The following is an 18,372-nucleotide window of genomic DNA, read 5'->3' on the forward strand; positions in this document are numbered from 1 at the left end:
GGAAGTAAAGCACTCCTCAGCAAATGTACAAGAACAGAAATTATAACAAACTGTCTCTCAGACCACAGTGCAATCAAACTAGAACTCAGGACTAAGAAACTCAATCAAAACCACTCAACTACATGGAAACTAAACAACCTGCTCCTGAATGACTACTGGGTACATAACAAAATGAAGGCAGAAATAAAGATGTTCTTTGAAACCAATGAGAACAAAGATACAACATACCAGAATCTCTGGGACACATTTAAAGCAGTGTGTAGAGGGAAATTTATAGCACTAAATGCCCACCAGAGAAAGCTAGAAAGATCTAAAATTGACACTCTAACATCACAATTAAAAGAACTAGAGAAGCAAGAGCAAACACATTCAAAAGCTAGCAGAAGGCAAGAAATAACTAAGATCAGAGCAGAACTGAAGGAGATAGAGACACAAAAAACCCTCCAAAAAATCAATGAATCCAGGAGTTGGTTTTTTGAAAAGATCAACAAAATTGATAGACCGCTAGCAAGACTAATAAAGAAGAAAAGAGAGAAGAATCAAATAGACCATCAGGGTGAACAGGCAACCTACAGAATGGGAGAAAATTTTTGCAATCTACTCATCAGACAGAGGGCTAATATCCAGAACCTACAAAGAACTCAAACAAATTTACAAGAACAAAACAAACAACCCCATCAAAAAGTGGGCAAAGGATATGAACAGACATTTCTCAAAAGAGGACATTCATACAGCCAACAGACACATGAAAAAATGCTCATCATCACTGGCCATCAGAGAAATGCAAATCAAAACCACAATGAGATACCATCTCACACCAGTTAGAATGGCAATCATTAAAAAGTCAGGAAACAACAGGTGCTGGAGAGGATGTGGAGAAATAGGAACACTTTTACACCATTGGTGGGATTGTAAACTAGTTCAACCATTATGGAAAACAGTATGGCGATTCCTCAAGGATCTAGAACTAGAAGTACCATATGACCCAGCCATCCCATTACTGGGTATCTACCCAAAGGATTATAAATCATGCTGCTATAAAGACACATGCACACGTATGTTTATTGCGGCACTATTCACAATAGCAAAGACTTGGAATCAACCCAAATGTCCATCAGTGACAGACTGGATTAAGAAAATGTGGCACATATACACCATGGAATATTATGCAGCCTTAAAAAAGGATGAGTTTGTGTCCTTTGTAGGGACATGGATGCAGCTGGAAACCATCATTCTCAGCAAACTATTGCAAGAACAGAAAACCAAACTACCACATGTTCTCACTCATAGCTGGGAACTGAACAATGAGATCACTTGGACTCGGGAAGGGGAACATCACACACAGGGGCCTATCACGGGGAGGGGGGAGGGGGGAGGGATTGCATTGGGAGTTATACCTGATGTAAATGACGAGTTGATGGGTGCTGACGAGTTGATGGGTGCAGCACACCAACATGGCACAAGTATACATATGTAACAAACCTGCACGTTATGCACATGTACCCTAGAACTTAAAGTATAATAAAAAAAAATCATTAATACTATCACGTTTTTATTCTGTGAGACATAATTTAGTGCAGAAAAGCTGTAATCTAGCTTTTTGAAATAAAGAAAAACTGTTGGTTTATTAAAACAAAAAGAAGAAACATGAAACTATGTTTTATACCAAAAGAAAATATATATAAAGACTGAGAAACTTGTGTTAGTTCAAGTGCAGTATATTGAAATTACATTCTGGCCTATCAACAAGGTTCATTGGTCTTTCTCCTAAAACAAAGTCTAATTTGCTGTTTTAAAAAGTATTTTTCTGTTTATGCATCTCTTTGTTATAGAGTCCAAACAATATTTACAGGACAGTTTTCACTTGTCTCAATTTTAAAAGCAGCTTTTAAATCTCTGGGCATGCATTTTCAAAGTAATGGCTAAAGAAGCACATAAATGGTGCTATAATTTATTAATGCAATTAATGGAATCTAAATATCAGGATCAATGGAAATATAAGACAGCTAAAGACCAATGAACCACAAAAGCATGTGGAGCTTGTTGGAGGATACTTTACTACACATACGTTGCTTAGCAGCAACTCCTTCCTGAGGCTGATGTTAACTCTAGGAAGCAATTAACATCGAATCTCCTGAAAAAGTGAAAGAGAAGGCAATGCATCATGTCTGGAAAAAATGCCTATTTTTTTAAAGATGCCTAGTGGGATTCACACTTTAGAGGTGGAGGAATTTTAAAATAACCATTGGTCCTATAAACAGAAGTTTCCACATACATACAAGACGTTTCAAAAATGATTTTTTTTAATGCACAGCAGTGTGTGTCATTATTTTAATACTTACTCTATTTTATGTATTTATTTTTTAACTTTTCTTTTTAGGTTCAAGGCTACATGTGCAGGTTTGTCATACAGGTAAACTGTGTGTGTCACAGAGGTTTGGTGTAGAGAAAATTTCAGTACCCGGGTATTAAGTATAGTACCCAATAGGTATTTTTCTTTTGATCCTCTCCCTCTTTTCACCCTTCACCCTCAAATAGGCTCCAATGACAGTTGTCCCCCTCCTAGTATTCATGTGTTCTTGCTGTTTAGTTCCCACTTAAACGTAAAGACATGGTGCTGGAGGCCATTATCCTAAGCAAACACCAGAAAAGAAAAGCATTCTTTACAAAATTGTAGTAAGGCTATAACTTTGTAACAATCTATGAAAAAGTAGAGTTATTTTAAACTGAAAACTTTGTTACAAAATACAATCATGAGTACATTGCTTTTTTACAGTAGCATCGTGCTTTTTAAATTAGTAATTCAGAAGCATTTCTGAAAATTTAGTTAATACTGCAAAACTACTTCAATTATAGAAAGATAAACATAAGAGTAAAAATGGCAACATGATTAAGCTTTTCTTTTCTAATAAAAGGAAAATGATGGATTTTAGCGTAAGCGTAAGAGGAATTTATGGATTCTCCAGTTCATTGTAAAAATGCCCAAAGACAATAACTTAGTCAGTATATTCTCAGAAGCATGAACTGAGCTTCATAGAGTGATTAAGACATTAGAATTGCTCAATGTTGCTATGAGTAAATATTAAAGAACAAACGGATCTAAATTATTGTCTAATAATTTCATTTCAAAAATACTAAAATTTTTCTTCCTACCTGAAAAATATTTGAAGAGTTCAATGCTTTTTAATAATAATTTTATAACTCCTATGGAAATAGACCTGCAATAGGCATCTACAATCTAAAAGGCATCTCATTAGGTTAGGAAATACTTTTAAGTTACATGCTGCAATGCACAGGGAATGTTCTATCAAGATTACTTTGAATCATCTTTGGATGGACAGAGGAAAAATGAGGGCAAGAGGGGTGGATTGATTTATCAACAAAGAGATCCAGTTCAACCTATTTCACATATGGGGCATGTAGGTAAAGTTTCATTTAAACAAAAGGTTTCGCTGCTGAAAAACAATCACTCTATTAAGTTATCAGGTTATCAGGCCATCAGTTTCTATGATAAATTGCAAAGCAAGTCTAAGGAGATATAGCATCTGTTACTAACATCAACAGCCAAGATAATCAGTTTGGGGAATATGTATAATTTTGGAATATTGTGAAATATAGGTCAGAAAGTCATGACAAAACTAATTAGAAATTTAATCAATATTTTGAAATAACATGGAACAAACATTTAGATAAGTAAATTTACATTAAAACAAATTAGTATATTGCTATAATGAATTTTGGAATGGCCACCACATCCATATGGCTGAAAAGATGAAGCCACTGCCTTACTGTATTTTTTGAGGTCTCAGTTATGTTTTTAAATGCAATCATTTCAATCCTTGTGTTTTTATAGTTGCACATTACATGTTGTTATTTTCCATAAAGAAGAAGTATTAACTTCGACTATTCCTTTTTCTCTGAACAACATGATTTGAAGGCCATCACTATCTTCTTATAATTTATTACTATCTGAAAAAAAATTGTTCTCATTATTAATTGTTGCTTTTTCTCCATTTAACTAGAATTTAAACTCTGAAAGACTAGAGCCCTTGTTCATCTTATTCACTGATTTACCTTTAGCATCCAGAAGAATGTCTAGCACATAATTAGGCAGTCAATAAATTTTGTTGGATGGACAAACCATTGCTTCTTATGGTCTAAAATTTAATCTCTCTATATTTTAGCTCCACAATCTGTAAAATGGGGTAGTGAAGAAAAGTGAATTAGGTTTTGTCTGTATTTCACAGAACACTAAACTTTAAATATTAGGTTGGTGCAAAAGTTATTGTGGTTTTTACCTCTACTGTCAATGACAAAAACCGCAATAACTTTTGCACCAATCTAATAATTTAACAATGAAAAATATCTGGAAAACTTGAGAGTAGTTAAAAGAGGTGGCTAAAAAACTAGTAGTAAATAGCAAATGTCAATATGCAAGAAGTCAAGGGGAAATATTATTGCAGGTAATGAGGAATGTTATTTAAATTGTGAAAGCATGTTTATGAATATATGGTGGTGGACAAATTGCAGGCATGCCAGAGTGCATCTGAATAGTCGACAGCTCCACTCTTCTCACAATGAATGTGTAACGTTGACAATATCAGCATAAATATACAATGACAAATGTATGTAAAAATATAAATACATTAGAGGAATAAATGAGATTTAATCAAGACCTTAATTAGTGCTCTGTTTAATTAAGGTGCTCTGTTTTAATAAAACTATATCCATTCAAAATATAAATAAATGAATGCCCTTTTATCACACAGTCAACCATTTTTGGTGGACAAAATTACAACTTGTGGAAAAAAAAAAAAACAGAAAATTTTTCACTTTCTCTCACAGATATTTTAGATTTGGGATTTGTGGCCCCATCAATAATTTACTTTCTGAAAGTGGCTATGCTGTACACAGTTTAATAATGTTATGACTAGAAGATTATTTATTATTGTTTATGTAATTGGGATTAATTAATCACTTATAAATATTTGATTTCAAATGGTCTACCTTAAAATGTTTTTATTGTAAGTAAAATGAACATTACTGTGGAATATTAAATAAAATTCATTGAGTCCATTCAAGTCAAACTCTTTATTTTAAAACATTGATTTTAAAATATGTTATGGGTTTCACTTTGAAAGACTTTCTCCAATATAATTACTGAATGTTCATGTGTAAATTTTAGTTGGAGTAATTCTATAAAATCTCTTCAAAGATATACTGTAAGTACAAGATAATGTTTATTTTAGTGCTTTATCTATGAAAAGTTAAGTCCGTATTATCACTTTCTATAGTGCTGATAATGCAATTCAATCTCCCAGATTTTCATCTTGTAAATTTTTCCTGTATACCCCCAAAAGTTATTATTAACATGATGTGCAACATATAGTATATGATAAAACCTATATAATATGTAATAAAATATAACATGTTATTAATATGAAGATAAGCCCCACTTATTAAGTACTTACAGCCAAAAGAAAAGCATTCTTAACTACTAAAACATCTAGCATAACTATGAGTTTAAAGTAATAAGGGGACTAGAGGAATGTTAAATGAATTCAGGAATTAACCAAACCTTGAAAGTGAGAAGATCTGTAAGACAACTGTCTTAATTGGTGTTCCCCAGAAGCAGATCCTTAAGCGATGACCATTGTACATGGACTATGGATGGGGAGTGGTAAAGTGGGAGGAGAAGGAAGACAGCCATAAAGCCGACATATGAACAAGCTACCGTTAGGGAGAAACAACGCCTAATCCCATCGCACCAGCAAACACTAGGAAAAAGGGAACACAGTATTCTTCAGAGACATTCCATTCAAGGAGCCGAGGAACTGAGATGTTTCTGCACCACCAGCTGTCATTCCTTGGTTTATACCTCTATCATAGGCACGTTAATTCCAGTTCGACATCCAGGATTAGACTACCTTTTGTAAAGCTTTGAAGGAAACCCTAGGCAAAGAAATAGACACTGGTTACATTTTTTAAAGTGAAGTCCAAACATATGGGCACTGACAGCAAGTGTTTACTGCAGCAGACTGGATGTCTTTAACAAATACGTGGCGAGTGTCCCTCAACAAGTATGTGATGGGGGATGGGAGGAGAGATAAATGGTTATAGAAAAAAAAAGATATTTCATCTTACTTGATTAGAAAGAACTGGACATATTCATTTCCTTGATTGTGATGGTTTTATGGATGTGAATGTATGCCAAATCTCATGAAATTATATAATTTGAATATGTACAGTTTCTTATACTGTTGGTTGTGCTTCAATAAAACAGTTTTAAACAACAGTGGGATTAAAAATAATTTTAAAAGTCATGCCAATGAAGATAAAAAAATTATTTGGATCTTGATTAAAACAAAGCAATGTTATAAAGAATGCATTTGTACGATAATTAAAACATTTAATTGAGACTACAGACTGGCATCATTAGATAATATTAAGGAATTATAATTTTTTGACTATGATGTTGGTTTTACAAATATGTTGAAGTATTATCTATCACATATGATGTCTGGGATTTGTTTTTTACTTGCTTATTTTTATATGTATTTTATAAGGCCAGGTCTCTCTCTGCTGCCCAGGCTGGAATGCAATGGCATGATCATGGCTCACTGCAGCTTCAACCTCCTCGGCTTAAGTGATCCTTCCACCTTAGCCTCCCAAGTAGCTGGGACTACAGGCACACGACATCTTGCTCATCTAATTAATTAATTAGTTAATTAATTTGTGGAGACAGGGTCTCACTATGTTGCCCAGGTTGGTCTTGGACTCCTGGACTCAAGTAATCCTCTCCACCTTGACCTCCCAAAATGCTGGGATTAAGGTGTGAACCATCCTGCCTGATTGGATTTGTGTTTAAATGAACCTGTGAAAAGAAAGAAAGAAAGAATAGGCCATGATGGTTGATTTTACCATCTTCTGTAGTTTTGTGTACATCTGAAAATATCTATAATTTTAAAAAGTCAAAAATGGGAATCAAAACTAAAACAAAGTAAGAAAAAAAGACTATTTGCCATTTTTGTGAGTGGGTAAAATATATATTTAATTACTATTACTTTCAACACAATACCGCTTTTGTTTTAGTTTTAATTGATGTCTGTTTTAAAACTCTACCGTGTACCATGATTTATAAAATGTTGACTTTATTGCTAATATATTGCAAATCATTGAAGTGATTGAAGACATAATCTTGTATGCCAAATTTATTTATTTATTCTTAATTTTTCAAATGGCCTCCAAAGTTAATAAATTTTAACTAATTAAATATACTTTTTGTAAGATGAGATAAAACGAATGAGTCATTTAAAGTTATGTTTAGCTATTGCTGTACCATGAGTATTTGCTATCTGAGTGTGTAACTACATTAATTTATTTGGATACGTTTAGTTTGGCCTTCTGTCTTCACTGTGCTTCCCTTAATTACTTGCTGAGTATAAAGTCAGCCTTATTAGTTTCTTCACAATACATTTTCATGAGTATGTACTTTGTTTCAAAGAAGAATTTGATTAGTTATTTATTTACTTTTAAAGCTTTGTCACCAGGGCTGGGGTGCGGTGGTGCAATCATAGCTCACTGTAAACTCAAACTCTTGGGTTTAAGGGATCCTTGCCTCAGCCTCTGGAGTAGCTGGCCAGAGGGGTACTCCACCAAGCCTGGCTAACTTTTCAATCTTTTGTAGAGATTGGGGGTTCTCATTATGTTGCCAAGGCTTGTCTCAAACTCATGGCCTCAAGCCAATCTCCCTATTTGCTAACATAAAAATAAATATATATAATTCTTGAAATATAATAATTTAATAATCATATTCACTGAGTGCAGTTTCTGGCTTAATATAACCTATAATAAGGTAGAACTTCTAAAATGCAAATAGAATAGAACATATTCTAAGTACTTCCTAAAGTTGAAAACAAAACAAAAAAAAATAGAATGAGGAAAAAGAGAATTTGGAAAACTCAATTTAATATGCAGTGAGTTCAATGTAGTGTGTTGAAAATCCAATCAGACATTGGCATTTTCTGTAAGAAATGTACTTTTAACAGAACCTAATAAGTAGAGAGGAAGACAGTCTGCTAAAAGATTAATTTCATTTTTTTACTCAAGATAACTGCTTCATCATAATGATGAAAGATTTCATGTATGTGTTGAGCTATAATGAGGTTATTCATTTTTTTCTTTCTAGTCCAGCAAATAAATGAACTATAAGTAATGGGGCCCAATTTGGAGTTCTTTTTTCATGCTGAAAATAAGGACTTTGCAAAAAACTCTGATATATTGTTGAGTGCTGCTGCATGCTCTTCAGTCATTAGAAATGAATTTATAAAGGTTGAGAGGAAAGGGAGACTGCAGTTCTATTTATATCCTATAATATAGTAGCAATGTCATGAAACCCTGAGGCAAAACTTTCTAAGGAAAATGAAGAATGTCTACAATGAATTAACTAGAAAAGAAACTAATTTTTAAAAACCCTAATTGACATTAAACCAAATAAAGCAACTTTTTAAAAGAAAGACTGTTGTAAGAAGATTTCTTTAATGCAATAGAAAGCACAGTAAAAACACAAAGAAACTTTGAATGAGTTACCAGCTAGTTATTCTAAGGGATGAAAAATATTCAATTGTGCCATCTATATCCTTTGTGGTCATTCTGGGGTCTTTAAGCATACGTTTTCACTGACTGAAATTTATTTCTATTATCTTTAGTTCAGATGATATTTATGCTCTCTAATTCAGTTGGCTAACATGGTCTTATAAGTAAATACATGTTTGAAAGAAAATTTGAAAGTGGGAATGGTTTAACAATATATTATGGAAGAGCAATTTAAAGATATTAAAATCAAATGTTAACTATCCAAATTCTTGTTAGAATTTGTGGGCATTTGTATAAAAATTTACTGGAGATAAATGTTGGGAAATACTGTAGGGAGGCTTTCTAAATGACACACTGACACACTGATTACTTTCTTCTTCTTTTTTTTTTTTTTTTAAATGAAGTCTCGCTCTGTCTGCAACCTCCTCCTCCCAGGTTCAAGCAATTCTCCTGCCTCAGCCTCCCAAGTAGCTGGGATTACAGGTACCCACCACCATGCCCGGCTAAGTTTTATATTTTTGGTAGAGATAGGGTTTCTGTTAAACTTAACAGATGGGGTTTCTGTTAAACACCGTCTCTACTAAGGTGGCTCAAATCTCTACTGAGGTGGCTCAAGCCTGTAATCCCAGCACTTTGGGAGGCCAAGCCGGATCATGAAGTCAGGAGATCGAGATCAGCTTGGCCAACACGGTGAAATCCCATCTGTCCTAAAAATTCAAAAATTAACCGGGCATGTTGGCGGGTGCCTGTAGTCCCAGTTATCCGGGAGGCTGAGGCAGGAGGATCACTTGAACTCGGAAGGCAGAGCTTGCAGTGAGCTGAGATCGTGTCACTGCACTCCAGCCTGAGTGACGAAATGAGACTCCATCTCAAAAAAAACAAAAAAACAAAAAAACAAATGTTTATGCAATGAAGTCCACATTTCTGAGAAACATTGTAATGTGCAGACAGGAAAAATTAACACCATATGTGAGTTTTCAAAAATAAAGTATTAAAGTGGCATTATTATTTTTTTACTTTCAACCTGAATATTTTTCTAAGAATTCAAGGAACTAAGACTAAGCTCAACTTCATATCTCTGCTTTGGTTTATTTATTGCATGCTAGACAATAGAAATTGGAAAAAATCATGTTAAACAAAACGTTCTTTATTGTAAACCATCAATGATAGAAAATGACCCTTTCTTTTCTATCTCTCTCTGCATATATATATCTCCTTATTTTATGCATATATATATCTCCTTATTTTAAGATCATAGTTGCTTTTATTTCTATATTGAGTAAGCTTATGTTATTTTAAAGTTTACCTATATGTGTTTTTATGCATTGCCAGAATGAATTATGTATTTTTTTCTGATCAGTTTAGTCAACTTTTTCAATGGAAATACTGTCTGCATAATTCACATTTGTTCAATAAAAATTTATTGAGTACTTACTCTGTTTTAGGTATTATACCCTGTGCTAATAATAAAAAGATTAATGTAGATATGTAACAATTACGATACAATGTAGGATAGGAAAATATGCATTAACAGAAATATAAAAATAAAAATGACATGCTGCACACCCAAAGATTAATTCTATCAAAATATGATATTGGAGGGAGCAGAGGAAAATGAATGCATATTTACATAGAAGAAAGAACATTTTCACAGTATGGAAGAGGGAGGTACAATGCAAGACAAGTGTGAGACAGGCTTGGCTTTTCTGTAGAATTCAGTGATTTCTAGCCTACACTGTACAGGGAGTGGTAAAGTTTAATTGATAAAAGCTCAGCCTCTCTCCAAAAAGTCAGCATATAAAATTCTGGTTTTCACAGTTAGTAATGATGTGACACTCTACTCTGTTTTTTTTATTTTTTATTTTTAAAATGGAGATAAAAATGACACCTACCTAGTCAGGTTGCTGTTAAGACTATATTGGGCCTGGAAAATAGTATATATCCAGTTAACTCTTCTAGCTTTTATAAGTAATTCTCACATTTTCCATGCACAGCTACTTTATACCTGGAACAATTTTTGCTGTCTCTCAAGAAGACATGATCCCATCTCCGCTGCATTAATCATTTGTTTGTTTTTGGCCTGTGGCTTCCTCCATTCTCTTTCTGTGCAATCAAGGCAGAGTATTTCACTTCCCATCTTTCAGAGAATCTCCAAACCACTGACTTACTGATAATGACGACCTTTTTTTCTGAATCGCTATGTTATTTTTTCATTCGTATTGTATTAGGCCATTCTCACATTGCTATGAAGAAATGCCTAAGATTGGGTAATTTATAAAAAAAGAAGTTTAACTGACTCACAGGTCTGCAGACTGTACAGGAAGCATGGCACCAATATGTGCTAAGGACTTAGGAAGCTTTTACTCATGGCAAAAAGCAAAGCAGGAAAGGCATATCACATGGTGAGAGCAGGAGCAAGGGAGAAAGGAGGAAGATGTCACATACGTTTAAATAGCCAGATCTCCCAAGAACTCTCTCACTATCATAATGACAGAACCAAGCCATGAGGGGTCTGCACCTATGACCCAAACAACTACTACCAGACCCCTCCTTCAACATCAGGAATTGCAATGAGATTTAGAGGTGACAACATCAAAATTATATCATTTCACCCCAGCCCCTTACGTCTCGTGTTTTTCTTGCATCGCAAAATATAATCATCCCCTGTCAATGGTCCCCTAAAAGTCTTAACTTGTTTCAACATCATTCAAACTTCCGAAGTCCAAATTCTCATCTGAGACAAAGCAAGACCCTTCCACCTAGTAGTCTATAAAATCAAAACCAAGTTATTTATTTACAAGACACAATGAGAATATAGGAATTGGGTAAATGTCATTCTAAAAGGGAGAAATTATCCAAAAGAAAAAAGAAGCAACAGGCTCCAAGTAAGTCCAAAACATAGCAGGGTTGCCATTAAATCTTAAAGCTCCAAAATAATTTCCTTTGACTAAATGTTTCACATCCAGGTCAGACTGGTGTGATAAGTGGACTCCCAAGACCTAGTACAGCTCTGCCCTTGTGGCTTTGCAGGGTACAGCCCCCATGGCTCTTCTAAAAGTTTGGAATTGAGTGCTTGCAGCTTTTCCATGTTCAGGGTGCAAACTGCCATTCTGAAATCTGAAGGAAGGTGGTCGCCTTCCCATAGATCCACTAGGCAGTGCTCCAGTGGGGACTTTGTATGGGGCCTCTAACCCCATATTTGCCCTCCATACTGCTCCAGTAGAGGTTCTCTGTGAGGGCTATGCCCCTGCAACAGGCTTCTGCCTGGGCACCCAGGCTTTCTCATAGATTCTTTGAAATAGAGACAGAGGCTGAGAAGCCTCTTTTAGTCTTGCACTACCTATGCAACAGGGTTAACACCACATGGAAGCCAACAAAGCCTATGGTTTGCATCCTTGAGAGTTGCAATTTGAGATATATTTGGGGCCTTTGAGCATAAGCTGAAACCAGAGTGTCCAGGATGTTAGGAAGACTCTCCTGGAATGGCACAATGTGGTAATACCCTGTGTCTGATCCACGAAACCATTAAGTCTCTTTATGCCTCTGGGCCTGTGATGAGAGACGCTGCCTTGAAGGTCTCTGAAATGCCTTTAAGGCCCTTTTCATATTGTCTTGGCTATTGTCACTTATCTCCTTTTTCATCATGCTAGTATCTCTAGCAAGTGATTGTTTCACAGTCCTCTGAATTTCTCTCCTGATAATGCCTTTAATTTCTCTGTCACATAGCCAGGATGCAAATTGCTCAAACTTTTATGCCCTGCTTCCTCTTTAAATATAACTTCCAACTTTAAGTTATTTCTTTGCTCCTACATCTGAGCGTAGGCCACTTCTTGAACACTTTGTTGCTAAGAAATTTCTTCTGCCAGATATTCTAGGTCATCACTCTCAATTTCAAACTTCCACAGATCCTTGAGGCATGAACAAAATGCAGCTGATTTTTTTTGCTAAGGCATAACACACAGGAGCTTTACTCCAGTTCCAAGCAAGTTCTTCATTTCCATCTGTTACTTTGTCAGCCTGGACTTCACTGTCCATGTCACTAACAGCAGTTTGGTCATAACCATTTAACAAGTCTCCAAGGAGTTCCAAACTTTCCCTCATCTTCCTGTCTTCCTCTGAGCCTTCCAAACTCTTCCAACCTCTGCCCATTATCCAGGTCCAAAGTTGCTTCCACATTTTCATGTATCTCTATAGCAAAACCCACTCCTGGTACCAGCTTTCTGTATTAGGCCATTCTTGTTGTGTGTCACTATAAAGAAACGCCTGAGATTGGGTAATTTACAAAGAGGAGAAATTTAATTGTCTCACGGTTCTACAGACTGTACAGGAAGCATGATGCTGACATCTGCTTGGCTTCTAGGGAGGTCTCAGGAAGCTTTTACTCATGGTGGAAGGTGAAGTGGGAGCAGTCACATCACATGGCAAGATCAAGAGCCAGAGAGAGATGGGGGAAATGCCACACACCTTTAAATACCTAGATCTTGCAAGAACTTACTCACTGCCTTGAGAACAGGAACAAACCATGAAGGATCTTCCTTCATGACCCAACACCTCCCAGCAAGCCTCACCTCCAGCATTGGGGATCACAATTCAACATGAGACTTAAAGAGGATAACATCCAAACTGTGACACCTATTTACTAAAATTTAAATGATATTTTAGAAGGAAGTGAACATGTACATTTGTTCAGTTCATCAACCTAACCAAATACCTGAATATGCCATTTTTCTTTTTCTTTTGAGAAATTATTTTTTAAAAATAGTAACAGCAAGCTGAAACATCAACACCACCAATAAAAAGACATAGAGAAATCCCAGTTGGGAAGTTTATTTTGTTTCCTAAAACCGTATTTTCTGTTTGTTTTGTTTCACTGAGTTTTAGTATTGGCTTTACTGTAACATATTCACTTCTTCAAAATGTTGGTTATATTAGCTCTTGACAATCTTTCAAGATAAGCCAAATTGCAAACTTTACAATATAAGATCTTTTCATTTTATCATCAAACAATAAAAGTTTCATGGGATCTGTTTGTAAACCTTTTTAAGACTGAATAAAGAACCTTGACACCTACTGTTAGACAACATTGTTGGTGTCTTAACTAATAGAAAACCTCAAGGAGACAAAAAATGTAAAAATATCCCTACAAGTATGAGTTGAAGGTTACAAATTATTTTTAACCTAAGAAAAACTAAATGAATTATTTCTAACTTAGGAAAAACTTTAGTACAGCATGCAAAATTCTTTGCAAAGAATTCCCTACTCACCAAACAAAAAGTTACCCTCTATCAATGGCCTCTCATCTGAAAGTTTTCTATATGATTTAATCTGATTATTTCGGTGATGCTAAGAATCAGAATCTTGTAATGACTTTATTTTATTTTAATATTTACATTTTTATTTCTGATATGGTAAAGTGTCCTCTGTTTAATTTTTTAAAATAAATATTTTTAATTTGTTTCTTAAAAGATGTATTATCATGTATATTTTTATCATTTCTTTTCTTGACATATTTTTGTCTTTATCTCTAAATGAAAATGTGCTTAAGACTTTCAAAATTACTCATGCAATCTTTCTCTGTTAGCATAACACAAAGCCATAATCTGATAGCTTGATGATCATATGTTGCTGCATTGCAAACAGGTAAACTATCCTTGTTTCATGGGAATGATTTTGGAAAAATATTGAAATGTAGTCATTCTAAAATTTTAGAGCATTGACACAAAACAGATGGTATATTCAACTTGAATGATTTTAGGGAAGTTTAACAAAGAAACTAGTTGCAAGGTGTGGACAGAGTTAGTAGAAAGCAATAAGGAATGGTCCATTACTCTGGTGTTAGTACGAGTAGGGAGCCCTCATCACTTACTTTGATCAAATTTGGTATGTCTGCACTTGTCAATGTATACATATATTTGTATCTTCTAGATTTTCTTAAACATATATGACATTATAATTATCAAAATATTCTCTAATTTTTTCTGTGTGCACTTCACATCTGATTTTGGGAATTCTAACTGACATATATTATTTCTTGGTATGTATTTACCAACATTTAAAACAATAAAAAATAAAGGATAAAGAAATGTGAAATAAAAATACATAAGCAGAAAGAACTAAATAAGTAAAATTAATGAATAAGTAAACAGTAAATAAAGAGAAAATGCTTTAAAGCTATAAAAAAAAGTTTATTATACTAAGTGGATCTATTTCCAAATGACAGCATTAAAAAGTAACCCATTTGTATGAATAAATAAAAATATTACATACTTTTGCTATATAATGTAATTGATGACATAATATTTTGAGTACTTACTAAACATTAGGAAATTTTATTGCTGATTTTTACACACGAAGTCTACATTTCTCCAAATAAATAAGCGGATACTTCTTACTTTATCTTTCCTTCATTCATCCAAAGCAAGCACAGTCCAAAATATTGCTAGTTTCATAAGAACATCTGACTGGTGATTTGACTAAGTCATCACCTAGAAACTCGATTCTGGAAGTGTTCCAGTGATTGAAGCTTGTTTCCGATTCTCATCAGTGCTTAGTGTAATGAGTTTATGTTCTTCTGATTGTTTCAATCTTCTAGATTGTTTCTGTTGATTGCTCTATATATTTCTCTGAGCTAAAGAAACATCATATCTTGTTTGTTTAAATTTCACTGCCTATTTCTTGTTTAATTTTATTATTTTTTTTCTATTTGACCAAAATCTGTCTAGGGTGAGACAGCTTTGTAAGTAGTGGGAAGGGAAACCTGACTGGGCCAGGGTAGCAGGCAACTCATGTCAGTGATTGGGTTCTGGGAGGATGAAAATGTAATGGAATTACCCAGCTCTCCTTCCACACCCTCTACCACTATTTCAGTAACAGACAATAAGAAAGACTAGACAAATTCTTTCATTACATATATATTGGGAACGTAATTTTACCGAATATGTTCAAATAGCTCAGGTGAAGCCCAATAAACATCGACTCTGAGAAGCCTGAATTTGAAATCACGAGTATGAATTTTGAACTAAGAGGTAGTTAAGGAAGCACAAGACATAGCGAAACAAAGGACAAATGACAAAATAAATTTAAGAACCACTCATCTGCCATAATTAAATTTATCAGTATGTGAATACAATCTGCTTAGGCTTGTTGGGTGAACTTATAAATCCCAATGAATGATGCAATCTCAGTTAGTATTCCTGCCCATAATTTGAAAATCTTGTATAGCAATTTTGTGAGGAATTTCTAGTATTTAAATTATACTTGGAATTATATGTTTGCATTTAGAACCAAGCCACTTGCTTGTGAAGACAGAAATTTGATCATAAATTATCTGTAAGGTTTATGTAAGTCTCCATACTTTATGAATGAGAAGACCAAATCAAAATGATGTGGCAATCTTGATTTATTTAGTTATGGTTTTATCACTTGATTTTTCATTTCCATGCAGTTCATTGATGACTTATTTTTCTCCTCGAATGACTAAAAATGACTTAAAGTATACCTAATAATCATTTGTGTCAGTTGTCAGTTTATTATTTCTCAGCTCTGAATGCACATTTCAACATATGCTCTAAAACAGAATATTTTAAATAATTTTTCCTTCGGTACGAGCAGTAGAGGGTGCTTGAGGAACAGTGCAGTAGAGACTCCCTGTGTGAGCTGGGTGTCCGCAGGAGGGGGTGAGGATAGCTAGTAGAGCCTGTCCCAGTCACCTGCCCAGGCTTTGTCCCTCTGTGACATTGCAGCCTCTGTCTGGTGATAATTTTTCCACAGCACTCTCTGGAAACCGGAGCCCCCACAGACTGTCCGCTCTAAAGATCTCCTACCCCACCAATTGCTGGGAATCCCTTGGATACACTTGCTTAGAGCTGTTGATCCCCTATACACTGGAGGTGGCCTTTCACTTGCCAAGGAACTCAGATCTGCTCTGGTCTGACCAAAATTGAGAACTTCCCTGGTATCCAGCGAGCTGACCCACATTTTCTCCAATAAAGTCTGAACGCCTTCTAAATTTGTCCTTGAGTACTCTCCATCAGCCCTAAGATATCATACAGAGTTTCTTTACATCATATCATTCCTTCTTTTTTTCTTAAAAACAAACAAACGAAAGTTTATTGATGACGTTAAAGAAAAACGCTGCGGGCGGGTGGCTGGAGCCAGGGTTACGTGGGCTGCTGGTCCTGGTCTCAACGGTGCGTCTCTGAGATCAGTTATCACAGCTCGGCCGCGTGGCGCATGTGCGTCCTGATGACGCTCTCGTAGTCCCTCACCGACAGCACTGAGCCCTTTGACAGTGCTGAGTGGCTGGGGCCCACGGTCCTCCGGGGCTGTCCCTCCAACCAGGAAATCTTCAGAGAGTTATCCACCAGGCCAACTCCATTCTGGACCGCCAGCTTCGCAGTCTTGACAGTCGCAAACTCCACCACAGCAGTGCCTGCCTTCTTCCTGGAAAGCACCAGGTTGAGAACCTCACCACACTTTTGCAAAAGCCATAGGAGAATGTCTTTGGAGTAGCCACCTTTTGACTCACCCCCGCCCTCTTCTTGCACTTCCATTTTAGCTTTAGTTTGGGGGTTCCTTGGCCTTCAGTATTTTCTGTCTTTCCTCTCAACCTCTGGTCATGCTACTGGTGTATCTGCTCCCGGATAGCCTCTGCTGTTCCTCCAGCTGCCGGGAACCCTTCGCCCAGGCGTTTGATCTCTCACGCTAGAGTCCTGGTGCTCAGGCTTTCCTCCTCCTCTTCCTCCCCTTCCTCCTCCTCCTCCCCACCCCCCTCCTCCCCCTCCCCCTCCCCCCCCACTCCTCCTCCTCTTCCTCCTCCTCCTATTCCTCCTCCTCCTCCTCACTCTCCTGGGCCTGGTGCTGCCGCTCCCGGGCCTCCAGCTCAAGCTTCACTTTCCTCCTTTTCTCATCTAGTTTCTGGGTCCTCTCTGCTGCCTGCTTCTTGGTTTTCCTGACTTTGTCATACGCAGCCCTGGCTGCAGCATCAGTCAGCACCTCCAAGGCCTGAGAATGTGGCGGAAGAGTTCAGCTGCCACTGGAAGAATGCCGGGTAGCAGGAGGGGGCCTTCTGCCTATATGCCTTCTCCACCTCTTTGTCTGCCACCTTCTCCTCCCTGTCTAGCAGCATGTACATGTCCATCTGTAAGCGTTCCTTGGTCATTGCCGTGGTTCTGACCTGATGGATTCGTACTCTTTTTTTTTTTTTTTTTTTTAACCATACTTAATAGTGCTTTGTATCAAACATCCCTGTTAATCTACTGTGTGATGTTTATCTCCCAAACGAACCCAGCCTGCCACATTATTTTGATTTGGTCTTCTCATTCATGAAGTATGGAGATTTACATATTTCTTAAAGATTATTTATGAACAAATTCCTGTGTTCATAAGCAAGGCAAGTCATGAAAATGCATTGCAATATTTTAAAACAGCATTATTTACTTTTAGTTATGGATGATTTTAATAGCATACAGAATTAATGTGCATTTTAAGGAAAGAAGCATTCTAATTAAAATATTGCAGATGGGTTCCTGAAATAGAAGATAATGTCTAACTTAATGGAGTTTTTTCAATATCTTCCATATCGTGTGTTTGTGAATTTAAAATTTCTATTAATTTCCTGATGATTTTGACATTATCCTATATTTAAAATTGGTGGGTGGGTGCAATTACACCTGACAGGAAAAATGAGGGAAAAAAAGTTTTAAAAAAGTATTAAAATATGTACATTTTATTGATACAGTGTGAAATAGAAACCTTATTTACCATTTTAATATTTTT

General features: G+C 35.8%; 1 pseudogene; it reads right to left on the reverse strand.

The window, feature by feature from the left end:
• Positions 1-16,805: 16,805 nt before the first annotated feature.
• Positions 16,806-18,044, reverse strand: LOC102130486 (dnaJ homolog subfamily C member 17 pseudogene; annotated as a pseudogene).
• Between the last annotated feature and the right edge of the window lie 328 nt (positions 18,045-18,372).

Source organism: Macaca fascicularis, chromosome 12, assembly GCF_037993035.2.
Source record: "Macaca fascicularis isolate 582-1 chromosome 12, T2T-MFA8v1.1".
In the NCBI taxonomy this organism is placed as follows: Eukaryota; Metazoa; Chordata; class Mammalia; order Primates; family Cercopithecidae; genus Macaca; species Macaca fascicularis.